The sequence below is a fragment of the Pan paniscus genome, chromosome 2, assembly GCF_029289425.2.
Source record: "Pan paniscus chromosome 2, NHGRI_mPanPan1-v2.0_pri, whole genome shotgun sequence".
Classification (NCBI taxonomy): domain Eukaryota; kingdom Metazoa; phylum Chordata; class Mammalia; order Primates; family Hominidae; genus Pan; species Pan paniscus.
The window spans coordinates 9,324,672-9,348,983 of NC_085926.1; the positions used below are offsets into that span (position 1 = coordinate 9,324,672).

General features: G+C 41.8%; 1 protein-coding gene across 3 annotated transcripts in view; it reads right to left on the reverse strand.

Annotated features, from left to right (window-relative positions):
- SRGAP3 (SLIT-ROBO Rho GTPase activating protein 3) overlaps positions 1-24,312 on the reverse strand; it is a 380,154-nt gene that overhangs the window by 330,111 nt on the left and 25,731 nt on the right. For all 3 annotated transcript variants that reach the window (XM_034955696.2, XM_034955697.2, XM_034955698.3), the window contains 3 exons: positions 18,645-18,713; positions 17,405-17,493; positions 14,119-14,277 (listed from right to left, as the gene is read on the reverse strand). The gene's annotated coding sequence lies outside the window, so the exon portion shown is untranslated. The remainder of the gene's footprint in view (positions 1-14,118; positions 14,278-17,404; positions 17,494-18,644; positions 18,714-24,312) is intronic.

Genomic DNA, 24,312 nt, shown 5'->3' on the forward strand with positions numbered 1-24,312 from the left:
GCTGATAGGATTGAACAGAGAGTAACTGTGACACTCTACTATTTCTAAAATAATTTACATGAGTGCTAATGCATCCACTTGCCAATGCAGAGTTCAGCTGGACTAGTAACTGAAAGTTGAGCAAATGTTATAATTTTTATATCTAATCTGCACAATCGTCTGTGCATGTGGGCCACAGGAACCACAGTTTTCTTTCATTACTCTGAAAAACTGACAATTAGCTGAGATTCAATTTTTGTTTATGTTGTTTTTTGTTGTTGTTGTTATTGTTGTTGTTTTTTGAGACAGAGTCTTGCTCTGTCACCCAGCCTGGAGTGCAATGGTGCAATCTTGGCTCAGTGCAACCTCCGCCTCCTGGGTTCAAGTGATACTCCCACCTCAGCCTCCCAGGTAGCTGGGACTACAGGCACCCGCCACCACGCCCGGCTAATTTTTTTGTATTTTTAGTAGAGACGGAGTTTCGCCATGTTGGCCAAGCTGGTCTCAAACTCCTGACCTCAAGTGATCTGCCCGCCTCGGCCACCCAAAGTGCTGGGATTACAGGCATGAGCCACCACACCTGGCCGAGATTCAATTTTTGACATGTGTCATGCAATGAACAGCGAATATCTCTGTGTCTAGCCACATGCTCAGGCCTTCTTTTGTTCATTCAACAAGCTCAAAGAGCCAGACATTGGGTAGGTCACTGGAAGCAGTCATGAACGACACAATTAGAGTCTCTGCTGTTATGAAATGAACTGATGAGCATGGGAGAGAGGTTATTTAACAGTCCATCTCAACTGAGTAGCCAAAGGTTCTTTTAAAATAGACAAGGCTGGGCGCAGTGATTCACACCTGTAATCCCAGCCTTTTGGGAGGCTGAGTTGGGGGGAATGCTGGAGGCTGGAAGTTGGAGACCAGCCTGGGCAACATAGCGAGACCCTGTCTCTTCAAAAAATTAAAATTAAAAAAATTAGCCAGGTGTGGTGGTGCCCACATGCAGTCCTAGCTATTAAGGAGACTGAGGCAGGGGGATCACTTGAGCCCGGGAGTTCAAGGTTACAGTGAGCTATGTTTGTGCCACTGCACTACAGCCTGAGCGAGACTTTGTCTCTAAAAATAAATAAATAAAACAAAAAACAAACGTCATCTTCCTCCTCTCCTGAAAAGCCTCCATTGCTCCCCATCTACAAGGCTGGGGGTGATCTGCAATCTACCCATGTTCCCAGCCACACTCCTCTCCCAAGTGCTTACTCCACTCCTCCCAAACTGGCTTCCTTGCTCAAACACTAAGCCCCCGCCTAAGAGCCTTTGCACTTGCTGTTGCATTCACCTGGAAAGCTTTCTCCCTCCCTAGATACCCGCATGGCACGTTCACTCAGCTTCTTCAAGTCTTGCTTAAATGCCACTTTCTCAATGAAGTCTTCACTTCCAAGTCCATTAAAAATTACAAGCCCTTTCCCTGTCAGTTCCTATCCTCTCTGTTTTTCCCCTTCACATTTATCTACTTTGAAAGTAGCTCATAATTGGCCAGGCATGGTGGCCCACACCTGTAATCCCAGCACTTTGGGAGGCTGAGACAGGCAGATGACTTGAGGTCAGGAGTTCGAGACCAGCCTGGCCAACATAGCAAAACTCCATCTCTACTAAAAAATACAAAAAATCAGCCACACCTGTAATCCCAGGTACTTAAGAGACTGAGGCAGGAGAATTGCTTGAACCTGGGAGGCAGAGGTTGCAGTGAGCCGAGATTGCGCCACTGCACTCCACCCTGGGTGACAGAGCAAGACTCTATGTCTTAAAAAAAAAAAGAAAAAAGACAATAGCTCATAATTGGCCAGTATGGTGGCTCACGCCTGTAATCCCAGCATTCTGGGAGGCCGAGATGGACAGATCACCTGAGATCAGGAATTCGAGACCAGCCTGGCCAACAGGGCGAAACCCCATCTCTACTAAAATACAAAAATTAGCCGGGTGTGGTGGCATGCGCCTGCAGTCCCAGCTACTTGGAAGGTTGAGGTGGGAGAATCGCTTGAACCCAGAGGCAGAGGTTGCAGTGAGCCGAGATCGTGCCACTGCACTCCAGGCTAGATGACAGAGTGAGGCTCTGTCTAAAAAGAAAAAGAAAATAGCTTATAATTTATTTTGTTTTTTGTATATCTCTGCCTATTAGAACATAACTCCTTCAGGGCAGAACTTTTGTCTGTCTTGTTCACTGCTGTACCACCAGTGCCTGGAATAGCACTTGATAAATAGCTATTGAATGAATGAATAAAAATATGGACAAGAAATGTGATGATCATTAAGTAAAGGCATGTAGGAGAATACTGAGGAGAGATGTCTAATCCAGTTGTGGAAGTTAGGCAGACCACAACAGGGTGAGAAGATGTTCCAGGGCAGGTGTGGTGGCTCATGCCTGTAATTCCAACACTTTGGGAAGCCAAGGTGAGAGTATCACTTGAGCCTGGGAGTTCGAGACCAGCCTGGGCAACACAGGGAGACCCTGTCTCGAAGAATAAAGAAGAGAGAAGACAGAAGGGAGACGGGAGGAAGAAGAAAGAAGAAAGAAGGAAGGAGAAGGAGAAGGGGAAGAAGAAGAAAAGAACGTTCGGGACAGAGACCCAAAGTAGACACATTCCCTGCTCTCATGGGCACACTGAGAAACAGAGCAGGGAAAAGTCCCTGCAATGAAAGAGATGTAATACTGGGTGGGTTTTTTGTCTTACTATAGCCCCCTCACAATATGTGTCCAGCCTGCCCTCCTCTCCCCACCCTGCCCTCCTCTCTCCACCCTGCCCTCCTCTCCCCAGTGCTGGAGGGCTGTGATCCCCCACCTCCAAGTCCAGTCCTGCTCTCAGCTCTCAGAACAGACTTGACCCGGGAAAGTAAGGCTGTAGGCAGCTTCAGTGCCCCTCTACAGAAACCAGCATAGGGATTCTCCTTCTCTGGGCAGAGGCCAGGGAGGGGACCTGGCACTGGAGCCCGGGTTCTGATAACCAGACTTCAGCTTCATTCTCAGTGCCTGGAGCCTCATCTTGGCAAATTCCCAGCACATTTGAACTCCAGACCAGCCTTGGCATGACCAGTGTTATCAAAAAGTCTCTTCCATTGAAAGTAACAGGAAACCCAACTAAACTGGCATAAGCACTATGAAGATTTATTGGCTCAAAAAACTATACTGGTCAGGCTGGTCTGGTAGGGCTGGCCTCACACCAGGGTTCAAATGACATCATCGGGACTATGTTTCCACCTCTCCAGTCTATCTTCGGCTGGGTTGGCTTCATTCAGCCCCAGGCTCTTCCAAGGCTCCCAACCTCTGCCAGCAGCTTAAGGCTTTCAACTAGGCTGCTGCACCTCCCACCCAACCTTTTCCCAGATTGAAGCTTGGGTGGAAAGAGGGCCCCTGCCTCTCTCCCACCAATCCCAGAAAAGTCCCACTGCATTTCACAGGCTATGGCTGGACCACAACCCCCTCCTTAAACCAATCACTGTAGCCTCCCTTCCCCATCCTGGGAAGAGGATTTGATCATTTGATTGGCCAGGTGAGGGTCATGTCTTCCAGTCCTGGAGCTGTGAGTGGAACCTCACAGAGAGCACGTGGACTGAGACAAGGAGAAAACACAAATCTGGGCTTGAAACGAAAGGAAGGGTAATGGCTGCTGGGGATGGGAGACAATAACCTCTTATGTGAAGTTTATAGTTCTAAAGCAAGACTTTGAGTAACTCAGCCAAACAGTTCAATAATAGTCCTTGATGGAAGAATGTTTTCCATCTTCTGCCACACTGTACAAAATTCAAGTACATGTAGTGAAATCATATGTTTTACGGTGAAATAAAAATTAAAGATGTACAAAATATCCTTAAACCACTGAAAATGTGAGCGCCTAAATGATGATAATGATTTTTCTACAAAATTTGCTTTCAAGATTAAAAAAAAGAATGCAATGCTATTAACACACACCTTTAAAAGAAACTGCAGCATAAAATTAGGGAAGGGAAAACAGAGATGAATTACTTAAACTATATTTATTATAAAAACCCATCTCAATAGACTGCAAAGGCTGAATTCCTCTTTGGCAATGTAATTTTGCTCTGTCAAATACTTCACGAAAGTGGATCACAGGCTAGAGTCAAACAGTGCTTGGTTTTGATGAATATTTTAATATTTTATTGTATTTATTTTTTTTGAGACAGAGTGTCCCTCTGTCACCCAGGCTGGAGTGCAGTGGCACGATCTCAGCTCATTGCAACCTCCGCCTCTTGGATTCAAGAGGTTCTTATGCCTCAGCCATCCAAGTTGCTGGGATAACAGGCACACACCACCACACCTGGCTAATTTTTGTATTTTCAGTGGAGACCGGGTTTTACCACGTTGTCCAGGCTGGTCTTGAACTACTGGCCTCAAGAGAACCACCTGCCTTGGCCTCCCAAAGTGCTGGGATTACAGGTGTGAGCCACTACACTCAGCCTTCTTGGTTAAAAAAAAAAAATTAATAGGCCAGGCGCGGTGGCTCACGCCTGTAATCCCAGCACTTTGGGAGGCTGAGGCGGGTGGATCCCGATGTCAGGAGATTGAGACCATCCTGGCCAACATGGTGAAACCCCGTCTCTACTAAAAATACAAAAAAATTAGCTGGGCATGGTGGCGCACGCCTTGCAGTCCAAGCTACTCGGGAGGCTGAGGCAGGAGAATGGCTTGAACCCAGGAGGCGGAGGTTGCAGTGAGCTGAGATCGCACCACTGCACTCCAGCCTGGTGACAGAGTGAGACTCCATCTCAAAAACAAAAAAAAATTAATATAGCAATCTCATATAATTTTTTAAGCTGAATTTTTAAGTTAAGCCAATATTTTTGTCCATCTGAAGGAATGCATCACATATATTGTTTAGAAATCAACTATCCAAGCAATTTCTACCATTAAAGAAATACTTGATTTGATAATTGTTCTGCCCCCTTAACTACTCCCTGCTAAGCATCTGAAGGCGGGAGAGGAGGTTAGAGGAAGGTCTGAGTTTTTTTAAAGCCTGAGAAACTGGGACTTCCCTGCATTTCAAAGCACAAAGGCCTATTATTCAAGGAAAGGGGCCAGAGAGGCAGAGAATTCAATTCTGTAGGCCACCGTGTACTTCTTCCTTTCTCCTGCCAAATCAAGGCTCACACCAATCCCAAGTGGACCGCAACAGGGCAACCCTCTGAAAAGTGAAAGCAGTCGAGGAAAAAGAAAAAGGGGCCAGCCAGCAGCCGCGTTCTTCCGAGAGCCTGGGGAGCACTCATTATATGTGAATAGAGCCAGTGAAAAGCGCCTTTGCTCTGCAGCCTTGGAGGGGCCACCAGCTAACGTAGACTCCATTCACGCTCCCATTGTAAATTCCATCTGTGTGCTATCACTTCCTGACCCAGAAACAGGGAAATGTTTCGGCCGTAAATTTCCCTAGGAGCTGGCCTGGCTACAAAATCGTTCCCTGTGAAGTTCACCGGCTCCATGAAGATTTGGTAAAGGTTTTTAAGATCATGTTTGCCTGCAATTCCTTCTCATTTACTAAAGGGTCTTCTCCCCATCTCACTGTTTTCCTTCCAGAAACTAGATCCCCAATGAAACTGGGATAGCTATGCCAAAAGCTCTGGGTAAAATCAGAAGCTCTTCCCTGTCTTCAGAGTAAAAGCTTAAAATGTGTGGCTGGCCCAAAGCTAAAGCTGGTCAAGTGTCAATCAGTAAGTTGGCTATTTAAATCTAAGAATAAGTCTGAGAAACTGAGAGTGTAAGAAGAGAAAACAGAAGTGATGTAGAAGGGAGGTTCTCAAACTCCAGTATGCATCAGAAAGACCTGAGAGACTTTCCAATTCAGTTACTTCAGGACAAGGCCTGAGAATGTGCATTTCTAACAAGTGCCCTCTGATGCTGCTGCTGCTGGTCCAGGGACCACACTTGAAAACCACTGATACAGGGAGTGACTCCATCAGGCCTCACACATCAAGCAAGACATTGGACATATTCAAAGGCTCAACAACATCTGGATTCAGACTCAGTAAACATATTGTGGTACCCACCTATGGATACAGGCTACATGCTTTCTACAGGTGCTGGTTATGGTTCTTAATCTACTGCACAGTTGTACACAAAATATAACATTTCAATTTCATTTTTAGCCCCTATCCGACCAGAGTGGCAAATATATAACCTCCACTAATTTGAAATCTTCTTCCCACTTCCAGGGAATGCCTCCAGGTTCTCAGTGTTTATGGAGAATCATGGAGGGAGAGTGGTGCATTCTGGTCCTTGCTGTTGTCTATCCATGCAGTTGTCTGTTGAAATTGTCAGACAATTTCATCACCTTGTCTGGCCCATAGGCACCAGTCCTCACTCATCACCACCGACATGTCCCTCACCTACAGCCCAGCACCCTTTCTGGGCCACACTGGGAACCCAGAATCTACCGGCTTACTACCCAGCCATGTCCTTTCTGCTCCCCAGGGCTCCGCCCAGAAAGCAGGGCACAGGGCCCCTCTCTCTGGGGCTGGCTGTATATCTGCTTTCATCACACCTCCTCTTTCCTCCTTCCCCCTGCTACCTACCCCGCTTCTCTGCCCAGAGCAGTGGAATGTTTGCTAGTCTGAGGGAGACTCTCTTCAACCCCCTTGCCCTCACGTATTTTGGCCACATGCAGGTGCCCTCAATAGTCCCCTGAGGACTTAAAGCTTTTGAAAATCAAGCCAGGGCCAGGTGCTGTGGCTCATACCTGTAATCCCAGCACTTTGAGAGGCTGAGGCAGAGGATCACTTGAGCCCAGGAGTTTAAGACAAGCCTCAGTAACATAGCAAGACCCCATCTGTACAAAAAAAAGAAAAAATTTAAATAGCCAGGCATAGCAGCATGTGCCTGTAGTCGTAGCTACTTAGGAGGCTGAGATGGGGGGATCGCTTGAGCCTGGGAGGTCGAGGCTGCAGTGACTTGTGATCACACACCTGCACTCCAGCCTGGGTGACAGACTGAGACCGCATCTCAAGAAAAAAAAGAAAGAAAAGAAAAGAAAGAAAGAAAATCAAAGCCAGGAAGATCCTTATTTTGTTTTTTCAGATCTGCCATTTTCTTCCCTGAGTCAATAAGCACAGAATGGCTTGCCTGCTTGAGGGGACAAAACTGAATAAAGGGAGATGCTTAAAGGGGGACAAAATACATTCATTTTAAATACATACACACACATATTAGTATTTTAGAATTATTATCTTGCAATGCCTGCATTCTCCTGTTTAATCTTCAAGGCAATCCTGTGAAGTAGATGTCATTCACTCCATTTTACAAATAAGAAAACAGGCTCAGAGAGATTAAAAAGCCTTGCCTAAAGTCACATAATGCCAAACCCAGCGATGCTGGTTCTGAATTCAAGGCTCATTCCTTTGTACCTCAGCTTGTCCTCCAAAAGAGAAAGGGACAGAGGGAGGCCTGTCAGTGCAGAAGGTATGACCCAGAATACTCATCAGGGGATGTGTGTTAGGAAATCATTTGGGCCAAGAGATACTATTAATTCAAGATGTGGACACAAGGCACAGAAATCAGTCCTCAACTGACAACTGCACAGCAGATGACAGCAAGGGCCAGAATGGGTGGTAACAGGCAGAGGAAAAAAACCAAGAGACGGGATTCAAGGAAAGTAAAAGTTAACAGGTATGTAAACACCAGGGACTAAGAAGTCAAGAGGCTCAAAGTCAAGGTCGCAGGTCAAGGAGTAATCATTTCCTGACTATGAGAGACAGGTAAGGAGTGCAGAAAATTCACTCCAAAACCAAAGCGATCTGAATCCCTCAAATTCTCACCAGACTAGGAGTCAGGAATCCAGGGAGTTATGGAAGTAAATCAAAGTGTTGGCAGTCAAGAGCTAGACCTTATACTAGAAAGGGTGTGTTTGCCCTTTAGTTGTCCTCCTGGGGCAGAGACTCAGAGTGTCTGCGGTTGAGCAGGAACATGACTGTGAGAGTAAGAAGTGCAAAGCCAGGACAGGCTCAGGGGAGCAGGGAGCAGAGAAAGCCCCGAGTCAAAAGCATGTCACCGTGCACAGGGAACATCTTTTGTTTTTGTCTAGCAGCCTTCTTCTGAGAACAAAGCTGGTCTCACCCTTTTGAGGAACAAATTCCCCCAACCTAGTTCATGCCAACTGGCTGGTTCTGGATTCCCTGTCACATGGATTGGCTCAAGGGTGAGTGTGTGACCCAATGCAGGCTAATCAGTGCCAATCTTGGTGCTTTCCTGGAGCTATGGAAAAAGAGGAGACGTGGCCCTCTGGGCTTGTTAACCTGGTAGGTAAACTTGGAGCTGGCATGTCCATCCGGACCATCTCCCAGGTAGAGCTTCCCTGAGAATAAAGCCAACAGAGAAGGAAGTAGGGCTAAAATATAGAGGAAAACTGATATATATGGTTTGGATCTGTGTTCCCCACCAAATCTCAATGTCAAACTGCAGTACCCAATGTTGGAGGTGGGGCCTGGTGGGAGGTGGTTGGATCATGGAGGTGGATTTCTCATGAATGGTTTAACACCATCCCCTTGGTGCTGGTTCTTGTGATAGTGAGTGAGTTATTCTGAGATCTGGCTGTTTAAAAGTGTGCAGCACCTCCCCCACCTCTCTCTCTTGCTCCTGCTCCTGCCATGTGAGACGACTCGCTCCCCCTTTGCCTTCCGCCATGATTGGAAGCTTCCTGAGGTCTCCTCAGCAGCAGAAGCTGCTATGCTTCCTGTACAGCCTGCAGAACCATGAGCCAATTAAACCTCTTTTATTTACAAATTACGCAGTCTTAGGTATTTCTTTATAGCAGTGCAAGAACAGACTAATACAGAGACCGAGAGCGAGAGACTGTATCCTAAGAACACTCCTTGAGGCCCTGGATCCAGTCATGACAAATTGATCACCTTGAACTTCTCAGTTAAGTAAACCAATAAATTCCCTTTTTGAGTATCTGTCACTTTCTGAAAGAGACCTTGCTAATGCACTATACATAAAAATTTACTCTGAATAATGAAAATATGTTCACATTATATATATATAGTGTGTATATATAGACAGTATATGTAATATATACATTTTTTAAAGTAGAATCTAATTACTGCCCTTTGAAAATGAGCCAGACTTAGTGACTTCCTTCTAAAAAATAGAACATGGTGGAAGTAATGCTTTGTTACTTCCACTTGCCTCTCACTCTCCTGAGATGCCAGCTTTTGGAACCAAGGTGTCATATGACAAGGAAGCCCAAGTCACATGGAGAAAACACATGTGGGTGTTCAGACAACAGCCCCAGCTAGCCCTCAGCCAACAGTCAGAATCAGCCACCAGACAAAAGAGTGGACAAGCCTTCAGAGGACGTCAGCCCCAGCCTTCAAGTCTTCCAGTGAACATGACCCCAGGCATGGTGGAACAGGGATGGCCATTCTGCTCTGCTGTCTGAATTCCTGACCCATAGAAATCATGAGTGATCAGAAGTGATTTTTACTATTTTTAAGCCACTGTGTTTTGAGGTAGTTTGTTATATAGCAATAGATAACTAATACAAGGACAAAACAGTGAATGGTAATTAGCTCAAGTGCTAACTCTGACCAACCGATAGCTGTCTGGAGAAGGATGCATCAGGGTTGAGTGAAAAAGAGAAGATGAAATTCAGTTAATGATGTCTGCCATGAGCATAGAAGTGGGAAGTGACAGCAGTCGGGTTTGTCATTTGTTGGCGCTGGTCTACAACCAACCACAAACCCAGATAAAAATGTTCAAAGATACTATGCAGCCATGAAAAAGAATCAGATCATGTCTTTTACAGGAACACGGATGGAGCTGGTGGCCATTATCCTCAGCAAAGTAACACAGGAACAGAAAACCCAATACCACACATTCTCACTTATAAGTGGGAGCTAAATGAGGAGAACACATGGACACATACAGGGGAATAACACCCACTGGGGCCTATCAGAGGGTGGAGGGTGAGAGGAGGGAGAGGATCAGAAAAAATAACTTTTGGGTACTAGGCTTAGTACCTAGGTGACAAAATAATCTGCACAACAAACCTCTGTAACAGAAGCTTACCTATGTAACAGAACTGCACACATACCCCTGAACCTGAAATACAACTTAAAAAATAATAATAATAATAATAATAAATGTTTAAAGAAGGAAAGGAAGAAAAAGGCAGGTAAATAGGATAGGAGAGGAAGCACTGATCTTGGAGATAAGATACCAGGGTTCAAATCTTAGCTACTTACCAGCTATGGAAACTTAGGCTACTCATTTAGCCTCTCTGGGCCTCAGTTTCCTCAGCTGTAAAATCGCAGATTGTGGTGTGAGTTCAATTAAATGAGATAATGATACCAATGTCTGGCAGTAGGCACTCAACAAAGGGGAGTGTGGTGGGAGTTGTGGCCGAACCTCAGCAAGATTTGGGTACGTGAGATGGATTTGAGGTGGATTGGACTTTCCAAGTGCGTTAAGTGGCAGCACACAAGGCCTTCCCAAAGTGGGTTCCATGAAAGACTAGGTCTGTAGGATGTTAATAGCATGTTCTATGAAACCCTGGTGATGTGGGATCTTAATACAGGGGTCCCCAACCCCTGGGCCGTGGACTGGTGCCAGTCCCCGTGGCCTATTAGGAACAGGGCTGCACAGCAGGAGGTGAGTGGTGGGCAAGGGAGCATTACCACCTGAGCTCCACCTCCTGTTGCATCGGCGTGGCATTAGATTCTCACAGGACTGTGAACCCTATTGTGAACTGCACATGCAAGGGATGTAGGTTGCATGCTCCTTATGAGAATCCAGTGCCTGATGATCTGGGGTGGAACAGCTTCATCCTGAGACCATCCCCCCGTCACCCCCCACCGTCCATGGAAAAATTGTCTTCCACAAAACGAGTCCCTGGTACCAAAAAGGTTGGGGACTGCCGTCTTAATAGATTAAAACAAGTAAAAAATTGTTTGTTTACATACACTTACCATACGGCCCAGCAATCCCATTCCTCAAAAAAGTGAAAATTTAAGTTCACACAAACACCTGTACGTGAATGTTTCTAGCAGCTCTATTCATACTCACCAAAGCCTAGAAATATCCTTCAACAGGATAAGCAAATTTTGGTATATTCACACTATGGAATATGACTCAGCAACAAAAAAGACCTAACTATTCATACATATAACACAGATATGTCCCAGAGGCATTCCCTGAGTGAAAAAAGACAGTTACAAAGGCTACATGGTGTATGATTCCATCTATATGTCCAAAATATGACATTCTTGGAAAAAAAGAAAACTACTGTGGTGGAAAACAGATTCATAGTTGCCAGAGGTGGACAGGGAGGGGTGCTGACTATAAAGGGACAGCACAGGGAGTTTTGGGGTGGGATGAAACTGTTCTGTATCTTGACTGTGGTGATGATTACATGAATCTGTGTATGTGTGCAATTTTATGGAACTATATACCAAAAAAAGTTAATTTTACTGTGTATTATTTTTCAAAATAAAAGGAAGACTTCATTTAAATTTGGAAAATACTGTGTTAAAGTGAAATAAGAATCTTTATCAGAGGACATATCAGAGCCTGGAATATACCAATTGGTATCTATGATTCTCAAAGACTGGCAGGGAATATGCAGCGTTTCTCTAATTTATTTGACAAGGAACTCTTCTTTCTCAGAACATCTCAAAGGCCTAGAGTTTTCTAGACTCACTCTGGAAGATTCAGGTCTAGTAGCAGGTATGAGCTGGTGTCTTGATCTCTGGGATCCAAGGAAAACTAAAATGGTAGGCTGTGAATCAGATACTACTTAACAATGCAGTCTCTGTGCCCTAAACAAATCCTGGGATGAGAAGGTACAGATAATAAAAAGTAATGACCAGTTCTGGTTTTCTTCTTTATTAAATTTTATAAATAATGTATCTAACTACAAATACACACAAATGTCTCTCCCTGTGTATCTAACACACACACACACACACACACACACACACTTATTCATATATGCATACCACTGAAAAAAAGGTTTAAATTATGATAAAAGAAAAACTTCAGCGGAATTAAATTTAAAAGAGTTTGAGCAATGAACGATTTGCGAATTGGGCAGCCCCCAGAATCACAGCAGATTCACAGAGACTCCAGGGGTGCCTCATGGTCAGAATAAATTTATAGACAAAAAAGGTAAAGTGACGTACAGGAATCAGAAGTGAGGTACTGAAACAGTGACATTGGTTACAGCTCAGAGTTTGCCTTATTTGAATGGAGCTTGAACATTCAGCAGTCTATGAGTGGCTGAAGTATGGTCACTGGGATTGGCCAACACTCAGCTATTGTTACAGGCGCATACTACTAAGTTAGGTTTTCAATTTTGTCTGACTATTAAGCTAGGTTACAGTTCATCCACAAGGACTCAAACATAGAAATACAGAGTCCTTCTAAGGCCACATTTAGTTTGCTTTAACAATTCCCCCCTTTTGGTCATTTTCTCAATTTTGAGAGATTGACCAAAACCTCATTAATTGATAACTACTATCACTATTGCAAATGTACTTACATGGTTTTGAAACCCACTGGGAAACAGAAGAGCAGTGGGTTTTCCAAGGAAAGAATAAAGACTGAGTAGAAGGTACCTCCCTTTGCTGGAACATCCTGTTTACAGGACAAAAACAAAACCTGATCTGTTCTAGGATCTATGTTTCTTTAAAACCTTAGTTTGATTATGTCACATTTAGCACGAGTGACTTCATTTTAGTTTGGTTTCGTTTGTCGGGGCCTAGTGCATGAGCTCAGTGTAAAATAATGGCCTCTCATAATTTTGTTTAAAAACATTCCCCCTTTTGGGCTGGGCGCAGTGGCTCATGCCTGTAATCTCCAGCACTTTGAGAGGCCAAGGTGGGCAGATCACGAGGTCAGGAGATCGAGACCATCCTGGCTAACACGGTGAAACTCCGTGTCTACTAAAAATACAAAAAATTAACTGGGCGAGGTGGCAGGCACCTGTAGTCCCAGCTACTTGGGAGGCTGAGGCAGGAAAATGGCATGAACCCGGGAGGCGGAGCTTGCACTGAGCCGAGATCACGCCATTGCACTCCAGCCTGGGCGACAGAGCCAGACTCCATCTCAAAAAAAAAAAAATTCCCCCTTTTTGGCCAGGTTCTCACTTAGGTGAGAGTGTAACCAAAACTTAGGGCCTTAGCACCACTCTCAGTTACCGTCATTTTGGGTTTCCAGTCCCAGCATGTCATTCATAGGGTACGACGTCCTCATGGTTGCACATTTCTTTCAGTTTTTGTCATTCCACTTGAAGAGAGACTACTTGACATTCTAGAGATGGCTGCATGCAAACATTTAAAACCTTTTAGAGAACAGAGAGCACTAAGGAGGCTATTGTTACGACTATCAGGAGGATAATACCAAGAGTTTGGAGTATGCTCCTTACCCAGGGTCCCCATAAACCAAACCACATAAAGTTAAATAGATTAAAGAATGAGCTAGATAAAGAGTCTACTCACTTGACTGAGTGGTCTTTTCATTAATCCCATAAAACTGAATTTTTATAATCTACATTTGATGTATTTCTCCATAGGCCACAAGTGTCAGCAGCTGCACATAGACTTTTCTGTTTAGCCAATTATATTATTTAGCATAACTTTCACATAAGAATTTAAAGTCTGTTATGTATGATGGCCTTTAAAGTAGAATTTGCTGTAGAGGCTATTATGAAGGAGACATTTCTAATTATTGCCTCTTTCATTCTAAATCCTGGGAAAAGGGCCTAACAAATGATGTCCTTCTAGACGAGTGGAGGCCTCCTGGCAATATTCTCTTTAATCCATGATGTGGGTTAAGAGGCGTTTTGACTGATTATGAGGCAACGTATGTACCACTAAGGTTTCTCACCTACATTGGGCCTTCATCTTTTATCTATTAAAGTATAAAGTTATTCATGTATAAGGCTGGCTGCAAAATCATTCACAAATAAAACTATACCCTATAAGTATACATAATAGACCCCTTTTTCATTTCTATTGTTCATAGAGGCATAAACAAAGAAAAAATATTCAAGGATAAGAATCTCATGATCCGTTCTTGTGGGGAAAAGCTATTCACAACAAGGATGCCATCTCCTTCTGGGGAGATACTTTCCTGGTTAGTTTTACCTTAAGGGTTCCAATAGGTGTACAGTTCCAGGAGTGTGGAGGGACCTTTCTCAGCTGTGAGATTACGAACCCAAGGTTCAAGGCTCCAAAGTTTTGCTGTGGTGTGGATGGCAAGGACAGTCTTTCTCCGATGTTCTCAGAAGATCCAATCTTTGGGTTCTAGATTGTAAAGGGATTGTTATCAGTGAACCATAAAAAGCTTTCTTTACCTGGTGAAAATACACTATAGCATAATAATCTACTGTTATAACAACAGCCCTCTTGTGTGGGAAAGCTTTTATACAACCAGAAAACATGCACTGAAAATGACAATTGAATGAAATCCCTTTATAAATGTTTAAATGGACAATCAGGTACTCAAATGTACCTAAAGTTTTGACTGTCTTTCCAGGTATATGGAACCAAACATTGGTTTTAAACTATTTTCACAATGTATAAGTCACCACATCAATATATTCAGTTTGGATTATTTTATCTTTTCCATGGCGAGTCATGGAATGCAGAACCTTTAATAACAAAAGCTTTAAGGACTTGGGAAGGATAAGGTGGCTGTCCTGGTTCTTCATGAGTCCATGATTAACACTGAACTTACGTCCTCTCGAATGCCAGTTGTTTCTCCAATTTAGGTGCACAGCAGTGATAACTACTGAGTTATCACAGGTAATTTGACTTAAGACCATGGAGTTCATTTAAATTGTATATTTAAACAATTTTAGTATTGGCTGGTTTAGCATGATAATCTAGAGCTTGATTTTAAAAAATCTGTTAAATACCAAAGGTTTAAAACATTGGATATTACAAAATAGAATCTCAGGTTACCATAAGTCATTCATTTAGCCAAAATGGTAACTCAAAAATTTTCTAAAGGAAAAAACATTAGTCTGATACAGAGGAGACTCAGCTCTCCAAACAAGACCCAATGAAGTTAGCATGAGGCCAACTGACTCTGCCTCCTTTCTTTCCCTTCCCCCCTTTTTCTTTTGTAGTTTACTTAAAAGGTAAATAAAAACCTTTCATTATCGTTTAATATTACATAAAAATCATTTTTAAAAGAGAAAACCAAATTTTATGTTTCCATTAGTGTATTTTTAATGTTAAAGCTAGTTTGTAATAACATTTTATAATCTATTCAGTTTTAATCAGTTTTACCATAAGGTAAGATTTTTATAAACCTCTTATAACCCTTTACAATTTTTTTCTCTGAGTAGAACAATGTTCTAAGAAAACTCTGTTGTACTTTTATTCCAATGTGCAATTTATGGAAAAAACTGAGTAACATCATTTTAACTTTAGCCAACATGTTCACACACAGAATCTCTTACAATTAATGTTCTATAAACCTTCCACAACTTGTTCAAATCTTTAGCTTTATTTAATTTAACAATCCTTTAACCCTCTAACCTAGGCAAAAATTTACATTTCCATACCTTCTTATAATCCCTTACAAAAAACACATTTCATTCTCCTTACACACCTTGCATGTAAACCTATTTTTTCAGTAGTCTCAATTACATATTACAATGTTAACTCTTAGCAACTTTTACTTTTGGTGAAAATCTTGGTAAGTATAGGATTTTAATTATGCACTAGGTGTGAAGCCTAGGACCCAGACAGAAATGCAGATAAGGTCTGACTCTTTCCAGCATCTAACTCCACATGTCCCAGGCCTTACCTAGCTGTAAAGCAGGCAAGCTGTACAGTTAAAAGTCATAGTAGCATTTTATGAAGCATTTAGGAGGCCTAATCACCTTTCAGTTGTATATTTCTGGCATAAATTCCATTTCATAAATTCTTTCATGACTTACACAGACCATGTATGACATGTTTAGACTTTCTGACTTGCCCTAAATTCAAACAACCAGTCATTTTACTTTGGGACAGGAATTTACCATACAACATCCTTTTTATATAAGATCTCTTTTCTTTATAACCTTCTTTGCATAGTTACGGGGTATGGTTAATTCCATATATCCCCAGACCTTATTTAGAATTTAAGGTCTCCAAAATAAATTGAACAATTTTCAAAAGTCAAAGCAGTTTATGACCTTAAAGCATTTAAAAAACCTAATATCTGACCTGCATAATTTAGATAAAATGTCTTTATTTTATCAATAATCTTTAAAGCTGTTTTTATTTCCCAAAGGTTACTAAAGTTACATGAACTAAAGGCATTACAGTTTTTATTTTGCTTTCAAAATACTTGATTTAAGCACTTACTTTTAAGCCAATTAATTAGAGCTCTTTTATATAAACATTACACACAACACATATATAATTACACAGACAGACAGAAGAAGATTACTACAGTAGTTGTAAGATTTTTCATTTGCCACATTTTAAGTTTCTTAATTGGTTATAGGCTTTATGGTGGAGTCCTTGGAAGAGCAGGGCCAGGAAAGGGGTCTGTAGTGCCTCCTGTTTTTCCCAAGGAGTCCAGGCTGTTGGAGCTTGAATATCCACTTTTAATTAAGCTGACTTTTTAACCATAGCACTCTTTAATAAAGTCCTTTTAAAACTTCTTATTATCCAATTTTAGCCAGGCCAAACGGCTGATATTTCTGGCTTCTGAACTTTACCAAAGGTAACCTCCCAGGTGCTCAGAGAAAGGAAAATTTAAAATAGTTGCTCAGAGAAAGGAAAATTTAAAATAGTCTGTGGAAGAGAAGAGAATAGACAAGGTCATGCAGATGTTAAACTAGAAAGGACTTACTTCCCAACCAGGGACTCCAACCCCAACCACCAGTGTGAAAGGGCAGAACCTTAGCTACTGAGCTACAGCGTGGGGTAGTCTCCACTGCTCTTCCCAGAAGGAATCTAGAGTAGTTAATTTTGAACTTGCAAAGGCTTTTAACTACTCAAGATAATTTTTAGAGCTAACTATGACATAAACCCTAAAATTCCTGTTCTCTGGAAGGCGGAGACCAAGAGAAAGTACTGCCACAAGCTTACAAGGTCAAGCTCCCAAGGACATAAAACAAGATGGAGACCCCATCCAGTTTTTTTGTTTGTTTCAGGGACCTGCAGCAAAGTTTGTTATGGAACAGCTTGTTGGGCCATCCTGAGCACGAGTTTATGGGGTCCTAAGCCCACGTTTTATCCTAAGGTACTCCGCGACACAGAAAAATGAATTCATAGCACAAAATACATCAGCTTAAGACTAGCCTCAGAATTCTTTTTTCGCATAATCAAAACTTTACAGAGGAGAAAAACAGTGATTTTTACCATTCATTCAACCATTCGCACAGAAAGAGAGAAGCCAGAAATCTGACTGGTAAGAAATTCTTACCCTTTTGCCGGCATGCCAGGCTTCTGGGTTTCCTTTCCCTGAGGGGCCCCAGTGACCCAGCTTGCTGCACCATCACACTGGGGACCAAGCTGCATCATAAAGGAAAATGATCTTTTTTTGTTCTGGCCATAGCAAAATACGTGTGATAAAACACAGACATTAGCTACTCTGCTTAGCACCCAATATCAAACGAGCAAGGCTTAAATTTGCCCTCAGATGGGCCCCTCATCTTGAACCCAACCTCCGACTAGAAATTTCAACACATGGTGTCTGGGTAAGATGGTCACCCTGAATAACAGAAAAGATAGGAAAGGAAAAGAAGAAAAGAGCAAGTATTGCCTATGGCAGGGTGCGGAAAGTGAAGAGCTCAGGGAGGCCAGAGCAAGACCCGTTCGTTTCAGCAACACTGAGAAGTTCAGGTGGCCACTTGTTAGCAGCAAAGGGATCTTTTCCAGCAGTCCCATCAGCTCTCAAGTTTCCCCTTTTTTGGGTGGGAGGAAAAAGCTCCCCATGTCCCACGATCCTGTACATGCCTAATCCTGTCACCCACAGCCATCAGCAAAGAGTGCAAGGCAGATTATTCCAAACAGAAGAGCAGTTGACATCCCACAGTGCCAAACCTGTTCTTAGCCAAAAGGGACTTTACCAAGAGCCCTCATTTTTAAAAGTACTTCAATGCATTATTGTTCATTTGGAATGTTCCACTGCAAGTTATCTTTAGTAAGATTTTGCCATTTCTATAAGACTTCGCTGCCTCCCAGGCCTAATGCATAAGCCAGAAGGAACTCAGTTTTCCAGAAATTAAGGATCCCATTTCTACCTAAAATACTGACTTTATTCAGGTTTTCCTGAATAACTTAGCCAATGATTTTTCCTACCTAAGTGTGCAAGAAAAATGAAACAAAGAGGCAGAACACAATAATCCCTGTGAATTTCCAAAAGCCATATTTTATAATCCCTGCAATATTACTGCTTACTACCAGTTCCTTTATGACCCAGTCAGATATGAGAGTCCTCTAACTGGATCCAAGCCAGTTAATTCCCAGATCAAATCCGTCCCTGGACCCAGTCCAGTTTCTGTTGCAACTCCAAACCCAGTTTGGATCAGAAATTTGCTCAAAGAAACTTGGAGAGCTTAAAACACAAATCCGTGGAGCTCCAAAATCCGAAAGGGAGCTTAGCACCCACGATCCCCAGCCACTCTGAGAGATCAATGGACACAAACGGGTCCTGCAGGTACCTTGCGTGTTCACTCAGCACTCCTGGGGGTCACCAGAAGCTCCACTTCGGATCCCACTTCTGACATCATCTGATAAAAGAAAAACTTCAGTCAAATTAAATTTAAAGGAGTTTAATTGAGCAATGAATGCTTTGTGAATCAGGCAGCCCCCAGAATCACAGCAGACCCACAGAGACTCCATGGGTAGCTTGTGGTCAGAACAAATTTATAGACAAAAAAGGTAAAGTGACGTACAGGAATCAGAAGTGAGGTACAGAAACAGTGAGATTGATTACAGCTCAGCATTTGCCTTATTTGAATGGAGTTTGAAGATTCAGCAGTCAATGAGTGGTTAAATTATGGCTGCTGGGATTGGCCAACACTCAGCTATTATTACAGGCGCATACTACTAAGTTAGGTTTTTGTCTGACTATTAAACTAGGTTACAGTTCATCCAAAAGGACTCAAATATAGAAGTACAGAGTCCTTCTCAGACCATATTTAGTTTGCTTTAACAACTATAAATGGATTTCACCAAAAGATTGACAGTAACTAAATCTGGGCAGTAAGATACTGAGTAACTTGAAATTAGCTTTTTTTCTCTTTTTGCTTTTCCATATTTTCCAATTTTTCTGCAAAGAATGTGGATTGCTTATAAAACAAACACACACGAATAGCTAAGAATTTAAAATAAGAAAATTTAAAAGTAAAATTAGCTATCATTCATTTGAATACCTACCACGTGCCAGGAACTGCAAAGCACTTTCCACACATTCCCTCTCTCATTTAATCCTCACAATTTATGTAAGAGGCACTATTATTATTCCTACTTTAAAGATGAAGAGATGAAGCTTGGGGCCATATGATGGGGACTGACTTTGGAATGCAATTACATATGCATGCATGCATGCACAGAACCAGCTACCCTCATAAATACATAAAGACTCAGCTGAGCTGGCTGGCTCAGATGGCAACTATGTGAGACTCAAAACCCAGATATGACCACCCACCCCAGCCCCATATGTCCTAATAATTCTCTCCTAGATAACTAGCCACATGGTAGACTAAAAAGACTTGGCCACAAGGTTTTGGAGCTCCTTCTTTCAAGAGATATATTCCCCATTCCTCAAATCTGAGTTGGCCTTGAGACTTGCTTTGACTGACAGAATAGGGCAGAAATGACATTGCATAAGTTGCAGAGGACTTGCAGATTTCACTCTCATATTCTCAGAACCCCTGTCCAAGACCACCATGGTGTAAACAAGCCTAAAATGAAATACCACATGGAGAGAGGCCTAGACATTTCTGTTATAACAAACGAACCCAGCCTCCAGCCAACAACCTTCCAAATGAATGAACCCATATAAGTGAGCCCAGACAAAATTAGCAGAAAAACTAGCCAGAAAACCCATAAAATAGTGAAAAGTAATATACTGTTGTTAATTAAGCCACTAAGTTGTGGGATTATTTGTTATAGAGCAATAGCTAACTGATACAACTTGAATTTACAAAGTGAAAGAAGATCTCAAGTCATTGAGGTGCCTATGCTGGGCCAATGCTACGAAGAAATATTAAAGTTATTCAATGTGGTACAAGCCCTTTCATTGAGGTTATCATTATTATTATTATTTTGAGATGGAGTCTCACTCTGTCACACAGGCTGGAGTGCAGTGGTGCCATCTTGGCTCACTGCAAACTCGCCTCCCAGGTTCAAACAATTTTCATGCCTCAGCCTTCTGAATAGCTGGGATTACAGGTGTGCACCACCACACCCAACTACTTTTTGTATTTTTAGTAGGGACAGGGTTTCACCATGTTGGCCAGGCTGATCTTGAACTCCCAACCTCAAGTGATCCACCTGCCTTGGCCTTCCAAAGTGCTGGGGTTACAGGCATGAGCCACCACACCCAGCCCAGTGAGGTTATCTTGTATCTCCTCTCCTAGTTCACAGATCAAGCCCAAATTCCATGGTCAGAGAGTGATTATAGGTCTCACACTCCCTTCCAAATGGACCAAAGGTTTCTTCTTTTCAAAACACAACTATGTGCAACTGAACAGATACTGATGAGACAGTGCAGAAGATTATGCAAAAAAAAGAATGTCAAGAGAGTTTTTTTCTATATAAAAGCAAGGAATTGTTTGCATAGGAAAACGTGTGCTGAAACCAATTAATTTTTTTCCTTTGCTTTTAAAAACACATTAGGATTTTCTTCCAAGCTTTACTGACTCATAAAACATATTAACTGTGGCAGGTTGAGTTTCAATTAAAGACAGAAGGCAAGGGTCATTTACCTACAACTAAATGCTTCTTCAATAATAATAGACTCGTGAGCAAATGGAACTCGCTGCAAGGAGAATATGACAATTTGTTCCCGTAGCTGTCATTTTTATTCAGACTCAAATGGCTCCACACTAGAAAATCATATTAGCTCAAAGCATGATATGGAACCCACTATACCAAGAGATGTTTCTTGCATATAGGTAATTCCTTAACAACATTCGCAACCACAATGGCAGGGGGGAAAAATACGCTAGCTTCTTGACAGAATGACTTAGCATATTTTAGTTTTATAAAAACCAGAATATTATCACAGATTAATCAAATTATTAAATTAAAATTATAGTCTACTTTTTAAAGCTTGTTATTACTCTTGGAAAGGAAGAACGCAAACAATAATAAAGCCATCAGACTCACTGGTATAAAGCTATGTAACTTGTTAAAAGCAACTACACCCAAAAAATACTGTAGTGGTGTTTAGGGTTGGATGACAAGAATTGTTTTCAAGAGAAAGTATCTCACAGGAAAAATAATTCAGATGATATCTTAGGGCTCCTTCACAGCAGGTCACTTTGCATTCCCTACTCCCTTTTAAATGCTATCAACATTACACCGTCTCAGCCTTTCCTTCCTCTCCATTTCTCATATTTCTTGGTCTGTTCCCTTTGTTGATTTCAATCGCTTGGCCCCTTCTAATTCCTCCTTGCCTTGAACCTTACTCCGCTCCTTTCTGCCTTACCTGATACACAAAAAGCAAAACTGCTCCTCACATAACAGTCCTGCATTTCTCCAGTGGTGGCACAAAGAAACAATTATTTCTTCAGACAGGGTTGGGTTACCTAGCAATTTCCCATGTCTTTCTTTTCTCAAAGATTTCTCTTTCCCTTTCTTTCTTTCTCCCAGTCTCTCTCCCTCTCTCTCTCTCTCTCTGTAAGCATCTGATCTGCGATAAAAGAATGAGGGTACAATTTGGTAGACTTAATCATAAGCAATTTTTAAACATTTCCCTAGAGTGGTATTAGACATAACTTCTAACATATACAAGTGAAAATTAAATTCAAATCAACAATTACTGAGAGTCTCCCACCTGCTATGCCTCATGCTGGGGATAGAGGTCAACATAAGACTTGGGCTCTGCCATCAAGAAGAAAACATGGCAGAAATAGTAAAGAAATGCAAGGAATAGCAATCACCTCATAAACACCCCTTTAGTATCACCAACTGCAAAGAAATTCTCAGGACACTGAGCCTCTGTTTCCTCATATTTTAATATTTTAATATTAATATTAATATCATTTAACATGATATTAACAATAATACTTCACAGGATGATTGCTGTAAGAGTCAAACTAGAATGTGTGTGTGAATGTTGATTTATTTTGTTTTTGCAACTTCCTGTGAATATATAATTATTTCAAAATAAAGTTTTTTAAAAAAAATTTAAACAAGAATGTGATTGAACGTATCTTGCAACTGTGTAATTCAATTTCAATTGTATTCAATCATCATTTATTCAGCCAGGTCCTGTGCTAGAGAGATTGGAAATAAACAGGAAATCCATGATTCCTGAAACTAGAGCACCCAAGGGCTGAGGCAGTAGAGAGACACATGAAAAATATAATACAATGTGATATGTGTTGTACTAGATATACAGAAAATGTATCCAATCTTAGATAAGAGATTAACTAATCCAACCAGGGTATGGAGGGAGGGAAAGAAGGAAAGAAACATCAATGGATACTATGGAAACACAGTGGGTAATAACATGAGTAATCATCTCTCATTAAGGCCCTTTATGTACTAGTCACTATATTAGGCACTTTGCAGATAATATTCTCATAAACAAAGACAAGATGGAGGGTCCCCCTTCTTGAAAACATCCCACTCCATTAGTTTACAGAGTTTGGCCTTGGTGACTGCCAGGTCTAATGGCCTCAGGAGACTGACAGTCAACTACCCAAATGGAAAGAAAAAAGCACTGAACCAAAAGTGAAAAGTGATAGGATGAGAAATCGTTGCTCTGCTACTATGTGGCTCTAGGAATGTCCCTTAGCCCTCTGGTTCTTAGATTCCTCATCTGCAAAATGGGGATTTAATACCAGCTGACCATGCAAGGTTGTTGGGATAACGGGTGTGGAAAAGGCTTTGAAATCTGTCAAGTGTCTTCAGGGTAAGAGCCAGGCTGGAAATGTACCTGCCTACAGGGGCCAGGGAGGTAACAAAACTGAGCAAAGCAGGCCTATGGGAACTCTGCCAATTGTATCAGTTAGCTATTCTTGCATAACAAATCATCCCACAACTTAGTGGCTTACATTAACAATGTATATTACTTTTCACTATTTTGTGGGTTTTCTCAGCAGTTTTTCTGCTGGTTTTGCCTGGGCTCACTCATATGGTTCCATTGATTTGAAAGATTGCCTGGGGGCTGGGCTCATTTGGGATAGCAGGGCTGCTACTACTTGTTGCTAATGTTGAATGTTGCCATGTAGGAAATTGGGCTCCTTGTTGCCAGCCTATTTTTCTTGAAAAGTCAAAAGATTTATACGTGTGAGTGAATTTATATGTGTGTATAAATCTTTGATTTTGAAATATTAACTAATTTTTTAAATGGAAAACATCATGTGACTCTACAAAACATATCTATGGACTAGGAGATTTGGGGCTTGGGCCATCAATTAGTAACCTCCAAGTAATGTTTCCAGCTGGTCCTTACTTTTCTGTCCATTCTATTAGGTTTTCCTCAATCACAGGGAGCCATATCAGGCTCATCTGGGCTCTCTTCCTTAGTCCTGGTCCTTTTGGACAGTAGTTCTCAAAGTGAGGTTCCCCACACCAGTAGCATCAGCATCACCTCTGAATTTGTTAGAAATGCACATTATTGAGCCCCAACCCAGACCTACTGATTCTTATACTCTATGGATGAAACTCAGGTATCGGGAAGACTTCACACTGGTTCTCAATCCTAGCTATGCACTGGAATCACCTGGAGAACTTTATAAAATATCAATGCCAAGGTACCAGCCACAGAGGTTAAGATTTAAATGGTCTGGGATGCAGCCTGGACTTTAGGATTTTTCTTCGTTTTCTTCTTATTATTATTTTTTTTAGTCAGTCTCTTGCTTATCCAGCCTTTAGAATTTTTAAATGACTCTAATTTGCAGCCATGGGACTTCACTTGGACCTTGAAACTAGGGGAAAAAAGAAGATGGTTGAGACTCTATCTATCTCTGGGGAAAAACACTGGGGAATTAGAACATTAGGAAATAAACTCACTTTTTTCTCTATTCATTTGTAATGGAGGCTTCCCCTAGGTCTTCCTTCCTTGAACTTCAAATATACCAGTATTTTGGTCATCCCCACAAAGCACAGTGCACAGGAATGAATGCAATTCAATGCTTTTCAGAACTTGTC